The sequence below is a fragment of the Thamnophis sirtalis genome, unplaced genomic scaffold, assembly GCF_051295495.1.
Source record: "Thamnophis sirtalis isolate CommonGarterSnake01/CBP01778 unplaced genomic scaffold, rThaSir2_p1.2 scaffold_13, whole genome shotgun sequence".
Classification (NCBI taxonomy): Eukaryota; Metazoa; Chordata; class Lepidosauria; order Squamata; family Natricidae; genus Thamnophis; species Thamnophis sirtalis.
Window position 1 is genome coordinate 31,133,788 of NW_028261393.1, and position 17,971 is coordinate 31,151,758.

Here is a 17,971-nt window from a genome sequence, read left to right on the forward strand (position 1 = left end):
ATGTTAAAGCAGACGTGCAACAGGGGCTCTGGAGAATGGGGATTCCCACCACCATCACACAGTCCGTCACTGACCAGCCACCCAGTTCGGCCAACTCAACATGAGCAAGGCTACCCATGCCCCTGGCACCAAGCAGCCCAGGTGGACCTTGGCACAACCTACAGTATGTTCACCTTCCCGGGCCAGTGACGGCAGTGCAATGGAATGGAGCCTCAATTTCCTTTCATTCGGTGCAGAGAGGCTCAGCCCACAGCCTCGCATCTGGGGTCAGGTCAGCCTCAGCCTCAGTCACCCCCAGAGTGCAAGTGACCCAATACCTGGGCTTGTTGATTCAGCCCAGGCTGGCGATGACAGGCCTGCAGCAGAACTTCTGGAGGTTCCCAACCCCATTCTCACAACCAGCCTTTGGATTACCACTGGTGAGCCAGATCCTGCCTGAGTGAGCATTTTACCCAGGTCAAGGATGAGTACAGTACCAGTGGACGCTGGGCCCAATCCAGCAGCCTTTTCAGCCGCAAATCATGGGCCCACAGCTGGTTCCAACTGCAACTTCAGGCCGCAATCCCCCAGCAGGTCCTGGCCCAACAGCAGCCACCAGTGGTCCCAACATAAGGGCAGGCCCAACAGCAGGTCCCATCGGTTGTCTCTCCTCCATGGTTCCGAGCAACATTTGACGGGACACTTGGGAGGCTATCCTATTTTCTTAATCGAGTCTGGGCTTACATCGACTAATATGGGAATCAATTACCCCTCTGACCAGGAATTGATTTCTGCCATATTGGACAGCATGAATGAGGGAGAGGCATCATAATGGATAGCTGAGCTGCATGATGAAGGAGCCCATGAGCTAGAAGATGCCGACAAGTTCATCCAGCTAATGCAGGTCAGATTCAACAATGACACCCATCAAGTGGAAGTGGAGGCTCAAGATCAAGGAACTGAAACAAGCCGGGTGACCCGTGAAAGAGCTGATTTGGGAGTTTTGGAGACTGGCTGGAAAACTACAAGACTGGCTGGAATGGTTTTCAAAGTCCTCAACTTCAAGCCCAATTTTTCAACCATTGCCGGACTAATCATACATGTAGAGCAGCCAGAGTCGAGGAGAGCGGAAAGCTGGTCCGTCGCACCAGCAGGTGGCACCCTTAGCTCAATTGGGATTAACATGGGGCCTTTATTTGAACTCACCCAACGAGGCGAGGCGTCGTCATTGGATTCATCAGAGGAGCTAGTGGTCACGTCCGCTTCCTCCTCCACCTCCGACTGGAAATGCTGGCGGGTATTTTCAGCAGCATACGCAACTTCCTTCTTCTTTCCCGCGTCCCTGCGTGCCTTCCCTTCCCTCTTGGCAGGGGGTGGAGCGGTCAGGGGAAGTTTAACGCGGCAATCCACGGCGCGATGGCCCGTGACCCGTCAAAAGTGCGGAGGACAAAATCGCGCTCGACGAAAGCGCGCATGTGACATCACAGCGCGACGAAAAAAATTAAAAATTGAAATAAAATTAAAATTAAAGCAAGCCGATTCACATAAAGGAAAGGGTTAGGTTAAGGGTTAGGGTTAGGGTTAGGTTAAGGGTTAGGGTTAGGTTTAGAGCGTTAGCGTTAGGTTTAGCGTTAGGTTAAGGGTTAGCGTTAGGTTTTGCGTTACGTTAACGGTTAGGTTTAGGGTTAGATTTAGGGTTAGGTTAAGGGTTAGGTTTAGGGTTAGGTTTAGGGTTAGGTTTGGGGGGGTTAGGGTAAGGTTTTAGCTTTATTTTTACATTTTTCGATCACAGCGCGATGTTTTCGTCGCGCTGTGATGACGTCAAATGCGCGCTTTCGTCGAGCGCGATTTTGTCCTCCACGATTTTGTGGTGGAACCGCGATGGCCTCCCTTCCCACAGCGGAAGCACGTGAAAGGCTTGGTCTTGCTGGCGGAGCTTCCCCTCCCTTCACCCCTGATGCGGAATGGGGCTTTTTGAGCTGGGGGGGGGGCGACCTCTCCGCTTTTTCCTCTTTTTCACGTTGAAGTCTAATCAAATCTAGCTCAACGTCTGCTGCATTTTCATACCAAGCAACAACTCGCTTGGGAAGTTGCCTGTTAACGCATTTTGGTAAATGTCCTCATTTAATCCCAATGCAAACTGATCCAGGAGGGCCTCCTCAGACCACCCCCTCATATACGATGAAAGCTGTTGAAACTCCTGAACATATTCAGCCACTGGTCTATTTCCCTGCTTTAGGGCCATAAAATTCACCTTCCCGCGTTTCTCAATCAGCGGATCATCAAACCTCCTCTTTAGTGCAGCAATAAAGTCATCAAAATTCCTCAGGAGAGGGGAATTACATTTGTGTAAGCTCACCATCCAATCGGCCGCCTTTTCTTCCAAAGAAAGTAAAACCATTCTCACCTTCATCTCATCGGTTTCTAAATCTGGACCATATATTTCCATGTAATTCCAAATTTGAATGACGAAAAGGCCCAACCTCTTGGCATCACTGTTATATTTTACTGTTAAGGGAGGGACTTTTGCCATTCTGCGTCTTCTGCCCCCCCCTACTCTGGCAGCAGCCCTGGCTGGGGGGGGAGGCTGTTTCTGGGTTTGCTTGCTCCCATCCCCCCTCGGCCTCTTCACCCTCCCTAAATTTATGCATGGAGTACCTTTGTTCAAATTCTTCCGTTTGCTCCCTTTCCATCGCTCTCCCTCGGGTCTTCCGCTTGGTCATAGCTTCTTCCCAGTCCGCTGGTTTTTTTTTAGTCTCCTTCTGGTAACTCCTGCATCCAATTCCTCAGAATCCTCTTTTTGCCCCACTCCCAAAGTCCATTGGGGGTGAACCGCAGGCTCCTCTACTCTTAGGCCAGCCAGCCTTTCAGGTAAAGATGGGTCTGCAGTTTCCCTTTCAGTCTCCTCTTCATCGCTCACTCGCAATGACATTTTCTTCGTTCCTTCTTGTGAGTGCACCCCCCACGGTAGGTTGAAAACTCCTGGTGTGGTGTGAGTGAGTCTTCGCTTATTGTCAGCACTCCTTCATTGGATAATCAGGAAAGAAAACCACAAGACTCCATTGATAGAAATCAAGTGTACTTTTACTAATTATAAATGAACAGAAGTGTAGCAAAGCGAAGACTGATTATTTAGGCGCGAAAGCAAATGATATATAGAATAACCCATTCCCCACCCCTTGGCATCCCAGTCACAGTCCAATCATAATTCTCCCAAGTGTCAGGTGCGAGATAACTTTGAAAGGCATCACTAAGATGGAATATCGGTGCCGTTGGCCTTGGCGGGAAACCACCTCCGCATGCGCAGTAAGACAGGCAGCAGAAATTCCAGAATCTTCCTCCAGCACAATTAGTAGTCCCCTCCCAAATACCATGCTCCCCCTCCCTGTTTCAATGGCAGCCGAAGCAGCAGCAAAGCAGAGGCTGACAGGGACTTTATTCAGCCAGCAAAAACCAAGCAGCCCTGATCCATTTCTTTTTGTTTTCTTTTTCTTTTTAAACAAGTTTTTTTGCAATTTTTTTCTTTTTTCCCGTACTTTATGGACAGAGTGTTGACCAGGTCACATCTTATACATCATATTTATAATCATAATTCAATATAATCTAATTTCCCACTTTTATCAATGTTCATCTCTTTTATATAATCCTTTATCTTTTTCCATTAATTCATTTAAGCTTACATATCATTACTAAACACATTTTTTTTGTCTTCAACGAATTACTATTTATTCATCTTTTCAAATTAATCATTTTTAACCATAGCTTTGCTATTTCAACTTCAACAATATTCTCTTTACATAGTTCTTTATCATTTCTTATTCAATTTTTACATATAGTTAACATCACTGTACGCCCTATATTTCACTTCTACAGTTTTTCCTATTGTTTATCCTTTTTCTTCTTCCCAGAAAATATCTCACGAATTCTCCTTCCCCAATCATTAACATTTTAAATTCCCCACATTGTTTAAATTACATTCAAAATTAAGGATATTATTAAATTATCTACTTTTATTTTCCCATTTACTGATCTAACTTATTTTATATATGTACTAATATTTACCCTATTATTATACCTCTCTTCTGTTTAACATTCTCCTCCTTATCCATCATCTCTTGCTCTTTTAAGGATAGTTGGTCTCAGAAATCTGAGATCATGGCAGTTTGCTGCACATGTCTGTACATTACCTTTGTATAACCTCTACATCTCACTCTTTTTTATTTTGTTAGACAAGGCATCGTAAGAGGGGTTAATAAAAGAATCATAATCAAAAAAGGAACATCTTTACAATTACTTACACAGGGCATATACTTGACCCTGAGGCAATATGGAAGGGGGTTTTAGGGTGAAAAGCTGTGATATATTGCAAAGGGAAGGAAGACACTGAACAAAACATCACTCAACAATCAAAATAGCACAAATAATAACTAAATAACGTATGACATTTCCCAATAAGCCTGTGGGCAACCAAGCCCAAAAGCTTTCCCACCAAGATCCTAAAGTATCAATTTTCAAATCAGAGGCCAAATTGTGTAAAGTATTGAGCTGGTGCTGGGTGGTTCTCGATTCATCCAAAAGATTAAAACAACACATTAATTACTAAAATAACTAAAAAAATAGCATTAATTATTTTTGCCAATTATACGCAGCAGCATCAAGGGCAGCAATTAACAAGCAGTCATAAACAAATGATGACTAAGGAAGTGGCAGTTAAAGCTGCAAAGGTGGCAGCACATAAGTTCTTGGGGCTTTGTTCCACGTGTTGCGCTTTGGTGGTTGTTTTTTTTTTCACATCTCCCCACGTCACTGGACAGCTGGTCCAACAAGATTGTATTGGCCGCTACGCTGTCTGTAGAGTCATCTTGGCCATCTCTGGAATCGGATTTGGGGATTGGTACCACGACAGCTGGACAAACACAATGTGCTGGAATCCACAAGACCCTGTAGAAGCAAGCACAACATATCCTCGTCCCCCTAGAGGGGGAGGCAAAACTTTTTTAACCTGTTATGTTACCCACGTCAAATTGGGGTATGCCAAATTGGGTAAATTCAACAAATTCAACAAATTGATTGATTGGGTATTTGAGAGCCCAAGAGCCCTCCTTTTTTATTTGTGAAGACAGTCTTTAAAGGACCGATTAGCATGTTCCACAATGGCTTAACCTGTGGAATTGTAAGGTAGCCCATGAATAAAAACAATGTTCCAAGTTGTACAAAATTGCAAAAAGGCCAATAAAGAATAGGCCATTATCAGTTTTAAGAGAAAGTTTTGCCCAAAGCAGTAATGGCTAAAAAAAGATGAGAAATAACATGATTAACGGTTTCTCCTTGTTGAGATGTGGCCCAAAACGCTCCTAAATAGGTAACAATAGATAAATGAATATACTTCCAGGGAGCCAGAGAGGGAACATAGATGACATCCATAGTTGATTAGAGGCCAAACCACGGGGATTAACTGCTTGGCCTGGTCGAGTGGAATATGGCAAGCTTGTGCCAGCCCCCTGGCATTCTGATGAAAAAAAGAATGACTGAAGAATGGATCTGAAAAGAGAGTAGGTCTTTTCAGACAGCAGCAGCTGATTGAATGGTACCTTCAGAGAGAGGTCCAGAAAGAGATGAATATGAGAACCAAAATATAAATGCTTCCGATCTTGTAAAAGTTGCTGCAAAGTTAAAAACAAAGCCATAAGATTAGAATCAATCCTGGGTGTGATGTAAGCACCTGGAAAATTAAAAATTAGTTGACACACATAATGAGAGTCAGAAATTAAGTTAAAAAGTTGTTGAAAAAAGATTTAGAAAGCTAAAATAGCAACAAACAATTCTAAGTGTTGCAGGGACAACTGTATTGCAGGGTAGGAAATTTTAATGAGAGTCCTTGTAAGCAATTACTTCTCTCGTTCACCCTCCATCTGAAAAACAGTAGAAGCTTGCAAAAGCAGAAAAAATGAAAGCAATAGACGAACAGGAAAAGAAGTCATTAAACACGCAAACCAAGAATCTTTAAGCAAATAATATGAAATACAACCCACATTGTCAGTTAAAGCACACTGAAGAGATAAGTTATTCTGAAAATAAAATTGAAAACAGATTTCGGAATAGGAAGAACAATATTAATTAAGTCAGTCCAATTTCTGCAACAAGCTCTGGTGCGTCCTAAAATCATTAATTCAGCAGTAGGCAGCTTAGAAAACATCAAAAAAGTTAACTGACAGTCTTTATAAAAAATAAAAAAATCCACAAACTAAATGCTCAAAACATCATTATTTTTTTCAACTGTAGCTACAGAAGGAATCAGATCTTTGGGGTGTTTTTCTTTGGTCAATAAATCAAATAAAGGACTGAGTATATATGCCGGCAAAGAAGAATATGGACAACCCCAAGTAAGGGACCCCAGCAACTGCTGTAAATTAATTAACAAAATACTTTTGTGTACAGTTAAACAAAGAAAAACCAGAGCAAGAAAAGATTGCAACATTTTATGAAGTTGCATTTTTGGCAATTTGCAATCCATAGACACTTAATTCATTTTGTATTTCTGAAAGCTAATTAGGTTGTATCTTTGGGGCTCCAATTAAAATATCATCTATATAATGATTTACCAAAGCCGATGGATAACGCTTACGAAAAGGATTCAATTCTCCAACATAAATCTGACACAAAGAAGGACTAAGTAAATGTGTAAATCAACCAACGAAATAACTTTGGACATTTTGCTTTTGGTTTTGACCCTTGATGGAAAGGGCTGCGGAAGGCTGCAAACATAACACACACACACACACACACACACACACACACACACACGGATTTTGACATTCCCTTTTAAAATGACCAGGTTTACCACAGTTGTAAAACTTTCCTTGAGGCTTGCTGCCTTGCAATAAAGCAGCCGCCAATAAATTAGTTTGACAAGAGGCTGTTCCTATATCTTGACATGCTTTAATCATATCTGCCAACTCAGGATTGTTTCTAAGACCAATAATTGCCCTTCGGCATTCAGAAGTATTGTTTTCCTTTACTAATTTCATCAACAACTCCATCTGAGCCTCAGAATTGTCTATCTGTCGTCTTAAAGCATCCTGCAATCCATTAATAAAATCAAGATATGGCTCAGTAGCCTTCTGCCTGATATTAGATAAGGCTTACTTGAGGTTTGCCAGGAACAGGCACAGTAAAAACTAACTTTTCCTGATCAGGGGCCCCGAGAGGGATAGAGAAAACGGTAGGCACAGTGGAGACAAACTTTTCCTGATCAGGGCGGCAGAGGGGAACAGAGGAAAAACAATTCTTTAAGCCAATTACTTCATAATCTTGTGGAATCAAATTAGGTGAACAGACAGAAAACGTATCTATATCCCCCTGCTTTTGCTACTTGTTCCTCTGACCGTGGAGAAGCAGAAGAATTAACCTCTCCATGAGGAGCTGAAAGTCCAATTAAAGATGATTTGGGGGGCAATAATTTTTACTTGATCATAATTAGTTAGAGGTTTTGTGGTCAATTGTTGTCCTGCCAAAACTTTAGAGTCAACTTTTTCCACTGCATGACAGCACTGAAACCATAGCTGTAATATCTTTATTGGAGCCCTGGGTTTAAGATGTAAAGTTTGTCCTATTTTTTCCCAGTCACGTAAACAAAGTGTTCCTCGTTCGGCATACCAAAGACAATGTGTCCCTATCTCTTCCACCAGCTTCCTTATCCATGCCTCAGGTGCTGTAACACCTGACTTCTGTAACAAGAATCTAAGTTCTTTCATGTGTTTTTGCTGGTGTAGAGACAGCCTGCAACCCATACTCACCTTTGAGCGGTCCCGTAGGACGATTGGTGCTCCTTGGGGTCTGTTCCATATGGGAGGTAAGTATGTTGGCGGTTGCTCCCCCGTAGGGTGCCTTTGTCCCTCTTCGGGCACCAGATGTTGGTCTCAGAAATCCATCACAGCAGGTTGTGTCCAAAATATCTGTCTACCTTACACAGAGTTTATTTGGCTTTTATACAGTTTCAACAAACAAAGCAAGAGCATAGGTAGCAACAGCATTTTATTGGTTTATTCTCCTTGTCAATCTCTAAGACCATCCCAGCCAGGGTAGAGGCTTCACATAACACAATAGTTCCTGGTACTGACTGGTTCTAATTAGGTGAGGTCATAGATGTTGAGGTAACCGTTACTGAGATCATGGCCATTTGCTACGCATGTCTGTACATAATCTTTGTATAACCTCTACAAAAGATTCCATTTTTAATGATTTTTGTTTTGTCTTTTATCCCTCTCCCTTGAAGTCTTATTTCTGTCTCTTTTTAATTTTTTTATGTGTTACACTTTCTCTTCTGTATCCTTTTTATCTTTCTTTGTTGTATGGTTTGCACCCCACTCACCAAAACTTCCACTTGTCTCTGCAAAATATGTCCCTTTTTGTCTTATAACTGCTTCTTGTTTGGAGAGGGTTTCCCCCTTTTCCTCTCTACTCTTTCCACCTTTCTATAAGTTTCTCTAATATTGTCTGAGTCTTGTCTTTTACTTCTACATTTTTAACTTCTTACATTTCCTTTAAATTCCCCCCTTCAAAATCCTCTTCTGTTTTCTTTTCTGTGTGTTTAAACAAACTTTCTGTTTTTTTATTACCTATCAAGGATTCACATACTTCTTTTAGTATCAAAAATATTTCTTCATACATCTGAAACTCCATTTTATAACAATTTAAATGAGAGTTGGCAATTATCTCACCTAGTTCCAGCACTCCATCCAAACACCATCCCACCTCAATTCTTAGGTCCGGTTGTCCCAGCTTCGAGACAACCATCGGGAAATGACCATTGCCCCAGCTGCCAATCGAGAGAGTTGTTTCTGTCCTAGTGAGGAAATTGCCAATTCCTCATGGTCCATGAAGCGTCTGTCCTTTCTTCACTGTCCTTACAAGACAGCTTTGGTCAAAAAGCCTCCTGGCAGCAGGTACTGGCCAGTGGTGGGTTCCAGATCCCGTTCCAACCAGTATGGTTGGAACATGCCCAGTGTCGTCCACATGGACGCGTGCAGCGTGTGCATGTGTTGTACCTGCCTGTGACGCCTTTGCAAGCCTCTGTGATGCTCCAGCTGCTCAGCGGAGCGTTGTGCAGGCGCCGTATATGCCATGTGAGTGTGTGGAAGTGCCAAAAGTGTAAAGGACAGATAAGGAGCTCAGATGAGCAGGTGGGCTCTGCGGAGCATTGTATCAGAATGGTACCCAGTGCTCTGGGCAGGCTTTGGTATGCTCATACTGGGGCGTACTGCCTGCAACCCACCACTGGTACCGGCTGAGTTTCACAGAGCTCATTAGAGCTCTAATTTCCAGTCTGTTTTCGCTGCAACGTCAACCAGATGTCTAGCCCCGATCCTTTTCAAAGAGAAAAAACATGGGAGGATGAGACTTTTGAGTGGATTTTCATGGAATTAATGCCGTGTGTGTGGAAAACACCTACCCCTTTCCCCTCATGAAAGACGTGCTAAATCATCTGTCCAAGGGCAAGGTGTTCACCAAATTGGACTTTAGAGAGGAATATTACTACATAAGAATCTGAGAGGGAGATGAGTGGAAAACTGCTTTCAATTGCGCCCTCAGCAGCTTCCAATTTAAAATCTTGCCTTTTGGCTTGCAAGGAGCTCCCACAGTCTTCATGCTTAATCAATGAAGTGCTGCATAAACACCTTTACAAAGGGGTCCTCATTTACCTAGATGACATTCTCATATTCAGGAAGAGCCTTGAGGAATACGTAAATCTAGTACGGCAAGTATGGAAAAATCTATACTTTCAATAGTGGAAGTAATTAACCTAGTGACAGTTCAGCTTAGCCTCCTCCACATATTAGGGAAAATACATTCCATTTTTCATTGTAGCCTGCTAAAACCAGCCCTTGGATCTAGGTTGAGACTTCAGAACCAGCCACCACCTCCTTCTATAGTAGTGCAAGGGGAAACCCATTACAAAGTGAAGTAAATGTTAGATTCTGTATAGAGGTATAAACTTTCAAACTTTAATGGTATTTGTATGCTGCCCACTCCCTAGGGACTCTGGGCAGCTCACAGCAAATAAAAACAACAAATAAAAACATTTAAAACATTTAAAATTATAAAATTAAAATCAACACAGCATCCATTTCATCAAATGGGGCTGGAATACTCAACAGCCCCAGGCCTGCTGGAACAGCCAGGTCTTAGTCACTTTACGGAAGGCTGGGAGGGTGGTGAGGGTCCGGATCTCAGCAGGAAGCTCGTTCCACAAGGCCGGTGCAGCTACACAGAAGGCCCTCCCTCGGGGAGCCGCCAACTGGCATTGTCCGGTCGACGGCACCTGGAGGAGGCCCAACCTGTGTGATTTATTGGTCGTTGGGAGGTAAATGGCAGGAGGCGGTCTCTCAGGTAGCCAGGTCCAATACCATGTAGGGCTTTAAAAGTAACGACTGGCACCTTGAAGTGAGTCCGGAGACCGATAGGAAGCCAGTGCAGCTCGCGGAGGATAGGTGTAACATGGGTGTACCTTGGTACACCCATTATCGCTCGTGCGGCTGCATTCTGGACCAGCTGTAGTCTTCAGACACACTTCAGGGGAAGCACCATGTAGAGCGCGTTACAGTAATCCAGTCTTGAGGTGATGAGGGCGTGAGTGACCATTCAAAGTGCCTCCCGGTCCAGATAGGGCCGCAACTGGTGCACCAGGCGAACCTGGGCAAAGGCCCCCCTGGTCACAGCTGACAAATGGTGTTCTAACGTCAGCTGTGGGTCCAGTAGGACACCCAGATTGCGAGCCCTCTCCGAGGGGTGAATAATTTCACCCCCCCCCCCAGGCTAAGAGGTGGAATATCAGGACTGTCCTTGGGAGGCAACATCAATAGCCACTCAGTCTTGTCTGGATTGACTGCAAGCTTGTTCGCTCCCATCCAGACCCTGACAGCCTCCAGGCACTGGCACATCACTTCAACTGCTTCACTGAGTTGGCATGGGGTGGACAGATACAGTTGTGTATCGTCCGCATATTGATGATATTTAATCCCGTGCCGGCGTATGATCTCACCCAGCGGCTTCATGTAGATATTGAACAGGAGGGGGGACAGGACCGAACCCTGCGGCACCCCATATTTGAGGGGCCTAGGGGTCGATCTCTGTCCCCCGACCAACACCGACTGTGACCTGTCCGAGAGGTAGGAGGAGAACCACCGTAGGACTGTGCCTCCCACTCCCACCTTGCGTAAGCGTCGCAGAAGGATACCATGGTCGATGGTATCGAAGGCCGCTGAGAGGTCAAGAAGCACTAGGATAGAGGAATGACCTGTATCCCTAGCCCGCCAGAGATCATCGGTCAGCGCGACCAAAGCAGTTTCGGTGCCGTAACCAGGCCTGAAACCCGACTGAAAGGGATCCAGATAATCCGTTTCATCCAAGGTCTGTCGGAGTTGAAAGGCCACCACCTTCTCAATAACCTTCCCCACGAATGGGAGGTTGGACACTGGATGATAGTTGTTCAAAATGGCTGAATCCAGGGAAGGTTTCTTGAGGAGGGGTCTCACCACCGCATCCTTTAAGGGGTGCGGGAAGGATCCCTCCCGAAGAGATGTGTTAATAATCCCCTGGAGCCAACCACATGTCACCTCCCTGCTGGCCGACACCAGCCAGGAGGGACACGGATCCAGTAAACAGGTGGAGGCACTCACCGCTCCCATGGCCTTGTCCACTTCCTCAGGAGCGACAAGTTGAAACTCGCTCCATAAAATCCAATCAGGACCTTCCCCCGGCACCTCGGCTGGTACCGTCCAAGTGGAGTCCAGGTCCGTCCGAATCCGAGCGATTTTATCTGACAGAAACTGGGAAAATTCCTCAGCTCTACTCTGTAGAGGTTCATCCTGGGGATAAACTCTTCTGCCCCTCCCGAATGCTGAGTGAATGTTGTGTTTTAGTATTTTTTAGTTATTTCACATTTTTTTTCTATATTTGTCTTCACTCCCCTTCCCTTATTATTGTAAGCCGCCCTGAGTCCCCTCAGGGAAAAGGGCGGCCTATAAATGCTAAATAAAATCTAAAAAAAAAAATCTAAATCCACATCCCTCCCTTTCAAGAGGGAGCAGGCTATCCTAAACAGGGCGGCTGGGCGCGATTCTGCGGATGCGATAAGAGCGAAAAAATGCGCAGATTTTGCCGCCCGTATCGCCACTAGGTAAGTCCTAACAAAGGCTCTTAATTGTGTTCGGTCGGATTCAGAGTTACTAGCCCTCCATCGTCGCCCTAGGCGTCTCTTTTGGCGCTTCATCTCCCGGAGTTCCTCGGTGAACCAAGGAGCCCTCCTGGATCCACTGCTGCGGAGAGGTTGTAAAGGCGCAATCCGGTTTAGAGCCTCCGCCGCTGCTATATTCCAAGCAGCGACTAAGGATTCCGCCGGACTGCGGGCCAGAGATTCAGGTATCTCCCCAAGTGCCGTCTGAAATCCCGTAGGGTCCATCAGGTGCCTGGGACGGAACCACCTAATCAGTTCCACCTCCCTACAATGGGGGATTGGTTTCCGGAAGTCAAGCCTCACCAGGAAGTGATCTGACCATGACAGGGGCAAGATCTTAATGCCCCTCAACCCAAGATCACATCTCCACTGCCCCGAAAGAAACACAAGGTTGAGCGTGTGACCCACTGTATGAGTCAGACCTTGAATTACTTGGATGAAGTCCATGGCTGTCATGGAAGCCATGAACTCCCGTGCTCCGTCAGAGCGTTCGCTGAGCAACGGCAGGCTGAAATCCCCCAGAACTATAAGCCTGGGGAACTCAACCGCCAACTCGGTTACTGACTCGAGAAGCACAGGTAGGGCCGTTATAACGCAGTTGGGAGGTAAGTATGTTAGTAACAACCCCACTTGACCCCCAAGGTCCAACTTCACCAGAAGGGACTCACACCCGACAATCTCCGGAGCAGGGATCCTGCGAGGAGCTAGAGACTCCCGGATGATTACAGCCACTCCCCCACCCCTTCTCTGATGTTGCGACTGGTGGAGCACCCAAAAACCTTCTGGGCACATTTCAGTGAGGGGAACTCCTCCCTCATGGGCCAGCCAGGTTTCAGTAATACATGCCAGGTCTGCCCCCTTGTCTAATATTAGGTCCCGGACGAGGGGAGCTTTATGAATCAAGACCTGGCATTTAGCAACAGCAGCCTGAGATCAGGGCCCTGAGAACACTTGCCATCTGGTCCTGGAGTGGAGCTGGTAGGGCCGGAAGGGGGGATTGCTGTAACGTAGCGAACCCTCCTTCCCCGGTAATGGCTAGCCCTATAGCTCCCGTCGAACCTGCCTCTCCCAACAATGACCGGGATGCACCGGCCCGGCCCCACACCCGTCGGCCCCACTTCCCCCCCCCCCGTAGCCTCCGTTCTCCCCGGCAGGCCATTTAAACCAGACATTCTGGGACGAGAGGCAAGTCCAGGCCCCCATCCAATTCTGCTTCTGCACTCAGTGGAGGGGGCACCAGGTCGCACTCTCAATCCCCTCATACACACCGGCCTGCACTGCTGATGCTGTAACTGATCAATGTAGTGTCTGATTGTATGACCATATAAGAAGTCATGGAATGTGTTAATGCCACCACTATGGCGAGGGTGTCCTTGTTTATCTGGGCATAGATCCTTTCAGCCGGTGATAACGTTCTAGAATAGTATGCAATGGGGGCCTCTCTACCATCTGGCATTCTGTGGCTTAGTATTGCCTCAATGCCATATGGCAAAGCATCATAGGTTGGTGTTACTGGTAAAGTTTCGTTGAAATGAGCTAGGACGGAGTCCGAGGATAGCAATTATTTTACCTCATTCAACACTTTGTCTTGAGTGCTTTTTCAGACCCAAGGTGCTTGTTTCTCCAGTAGGCAGTGTAGTGGTTCTTACAGGGCAGCCTTATGTGGTAAGAAGGAGTGGTAAAAATTGAGCAAGCCCAGTAATGCTTGGTGCTCCCCCTTGGATTTTGGTATAGTGGGTAGCTGAATTGTCTTTAGCTTTGCTTCAGATCTGTGGATTCCGGTAGCATTGAGGCGGAAACCCAGGAATAATGTGGATTCCATGCCAATCTGGCACTTTTTGCTCTTGAGTTTTAGGCCTGTCCCATGGAAACATTGAAGTACTGCATGGAGACGTTATTTATTTATTTATTTATTTATTTATTTATTTATTTATTTATTTATTTATTTATTTATTTATTTATTTATTTATTTATAGGGTTTGTATGCCGCCCACTCTCGAGAGACTCAGGGCGGCTTACAGATGAAAAGGAAGGGGGAACATACAAAAACTAAAAAAACAACATTAAAATTCCACAACATTCATAGCTTAGGATGGGGCTGGAAAGATCAACAGCCCCAGGCTTGCCGGAACAGCCAGGTCTTGGTCACTTTGTGGAAGGCTGGAAGGGTAGTAAGGGTCCGGATCTCCACGGGAAGATCATTCCATAGGGCAGTTCTTCCAGGACTGCTGCTGATTCCCCCATGATCAGGACGTCATCAAAGTATGGGCAGATGCCAGGAATGTTCTTCGGTGTTCATTCCATAATACTTTGGAACAATCCTGGTGTTATGCTTATCCCAAACTGCAAGCAGCGCACTCGTAATGCACCTCTATTTTTGTGATTGTGCAGTAGCATCGTCTACCGGTAGCTGCTGGAAGGCCTGGGTGAGGTCTAGCTTAGCAAAGATTCAGCCTCCCTGGAACAAGGCGAGGATGTGGCTTACCACTGGTACAGGGTAAGCATGCTGCTGTAGTTCCTTATTGCACTTGTAGTCTGTGCAGATGTGAATGTGCCCGTTAGACTTATCTGGGGTTTTGGAAAGTCAGTTTATCTGGCGAATAGGCACTGCTGTAATTCGCTATTATGCAGGCCACAAATGAGCCTGTCTTTGAGATGGTCTTCCAGATCAGGAAACTCGCATTGGCGCAAAGCTTGGTGAAAGGCTGCCACAAACTCTGCTGCAGATTCCCTGGATCTCTGTTCACGTTGCTTGAATGCATGGCATTGGGCAATGACTGAGAGTTCACTTAAATGTTCACTTAATTTTGTCTTGAGGTCTGCCTCCAGTGTGGCTTAATGGCAGGTGGGTTCTGTCGGGGCTCAATACCCAGCCTATCACGCAGTGAGTTCAGTCTCTTGGTTAGCAGCAGCTCTCTCCTCTGCAGCATCCCATCCTTGTCACCACTATTGTGTAGTGTGCTTCAGTAGGCAAGAACAGACCAGCATAGATACAACAGCATTTGTTGATTCAAAACTGGAACTGAGGAACTGCAGGCAAATCCCTGTAATTTATACTCTGGGCCTTAACAAATCACAATAGTTGAAAAAGTCCACCCAAATATGAATGTTCCAAGTTTCCCTCCAAAACAGTTGAAGTTAACAGTTTGGGTCATCTAAAGGTTAGTTTCACTTTAGCAGGCCTTAACACAATTTATGTATTCAATACATATTGGTAGCCTTGTTCTTAAAAATTTTTAAAGGACTAAGATTCATTTATATTTAAGAGCATGCAGATTTCAGATGGCCAATGGGTGGGCAGGAAAAGATAGCAAAAAGCAGTTGTTCTCCTACTTAGATAATCCTTCAGAGGTCCAAGAAGCAGCTTCCTGGAATCTTGCTTTTGAAACTCACTGCTAACTCATATTTATCAGATTCTAAGTCTTAGGGCTTTCAGGTGCTCCCAGTTGCATCTTCTTGTTTTTGGGACAGTCCTGCAAACAGCTTCATGGGGAAAAGTACTAGACCTCTTTCAGCATAAAATGGATCCAGTTTGGTCTACTCAAGTGGTTCAGGTGCTGGCCTAGAAATCAAGAGGTGGTGAGTTCTAGTCTCACCTTAGGTGTGAAAGCCAATTGGGTGACTTTGGGCCAGTCCCTCCCTCATAGCCCAACCCAACCTCACAGGGTTTTGTTGTGAGAAAAATAGGAGGAAGGAGTATGCTTACAGTCTTACTTATAATATAATAAAGGAAGGGTAAGAATCAAATAAGTACACTTGCTAAAGTTAGATTCCCCTGCCTTTCTTGCCGTCCAACCCTTCGTAACTTTTTGCCTCTAAAGAAGGTCTATCAAGGTTCTTATGCAGCCTTCCAGTCCCTGGGAGAGAAGACTCCTGGAGGGGAGGAGCAGAGCAGCTGACCTGACTTTAACAGATAGGAAGAGTCCAAAATAGATCACAGAGAGGCGGTTCTGGGTGCAGAGGATGATGCCACATCGATTTGTCAGGAATCAATGTTGCAAACCAAACCTCCTTTGATGTCAGCCTCTGCTTCTCTTACTTGCTATCGGCTGCCATAGAAACGGGGAGGGTGGGGGCATGGTATTTGGGATGGGAATAAATGGTACAGGAGGTGATATGGAATAGGGAGTTTTCTTCTCACCATCTACTGCACATGCTGGTGGCTGGTGTTTGGACCTGTTCAAGGTCAACCGTCCTGCATATCAACGTGATGGTGCCTTTTGGAGATGCAATCCACATGACACCTAAGGGAGTGGCAGATTGGACACTGGGGTGGGGTCATTGGAGGGAGGGGGTTGGGTTATCATTTGATATGTACTTGCTTGCGCCTTTCTGGCTCAGATCTTGCTTTACTTTGGTTGCTATCTTTTCATAACCAGTAAAAGTATTTTAATTCCATAAACAATGGAGTTGGGAGTTTTCTTTCTTGGTTATTGATGGAGGCACACCTGACATTAAGCAAGATATTTCTTCACGCTAATCCCGGAGCTAACACATTCTGAGAGGAGTGCACTTAAAACAAAAATTCTCCACAGAAATGTCCAATCCAGGCAGTTACCAGGAGGACAGCATGGGGGCTACTGAATCCTCATGTCCTTCAGAAACGGAACAGATGGATGAGCTGGACTTGGAGGAAAGATCCGTCCACCCCAGATGGTCATTGGGAGTGGGGCAGAGGAGTGATCCTGAGGAGATTCCTGCCGAAGTTACCACTAGCTGACACTGGCGACCGGAGGCTGCCTGGCAGGAAGCCGAACAAGAGGGCATCATGATGACCCATGCTTTGAAACTTTTTCAAGAGGCATGAGAGAAACACAGTTTTTGTGAGAGCCGTGCTGAGAGGGAAGCTGATTTTGCTGATCAAGAAGAGAGACGTGCGGAAGACCTTTTACCCTTTGGGGGGGCCTAGGGGAAAACAGCAAAGCTGATCGGGATGGGAGAACCCCAGCCACAGCAGCAGCCGCCATCTGAGCCCCCCTAAGAGGGGAGGGTCCCCCCGCAGATGCCGAATGCCAAAAGTTCCTCCTCTTGGCGTGAAATTCGGAGGAGACCCCAAAGAGCTAGGATTTTTCCTGGTCCAGGTCTGGAATTACATGCAACAGAATGGAGAGGATTTCACTAACGCCAAAGTAAGAGCTGTTACTATGGCATTGGAGAACAAAGCAGCAGCCTGGATGGTCGCTTTACATAATGATGACTTCCCCCTGCTGAGGGATTACAATGTCTTTATGGCCACCCTGAGGAAGTGCTTTGATGATCCTCTAGCTCAGTGTTTTTCAACCACTGTGCCGCGGCACACTAGTGTGCCGCGGCACAGTGTGAGGTGTGCCGTGGGAAAAACACTCGCCCCCCTCCTCCCCCTCCTCCCCCAAAAAATCGTTTTTAAAATGCGCTTTCTGAACTCGGCCTCTGTTGTCTTGAGAGCCTTCGGGGCGAATTCGCTTAATCTCACGCCGCCGTCGTCCCTTTCACCCGAACCAGAGCTAGGGCAAACCCCATGGCCGTTGCACACGTGCGCGATCCTATTTTCTCCAGGGGACGACGAGCCCGAGGAAGAGGGAGCCGCGCAAGAGTGGGGCTTGTCATTGCAGGCTCTGGGCTGACCCTGCCTGAGAGTAGCTGCAGCCTCAAGCCAAGAGAAATTGAGAGAGAGAGAATGTGTACGTTGCGCTCTCCAGAAGGGCTAGGAGTGGGTCCGGCTGCTAAGGCTAAGCAACGCGCCCTTCGCCAGGACTGACAGCCGCGGCGAAAGCAGCC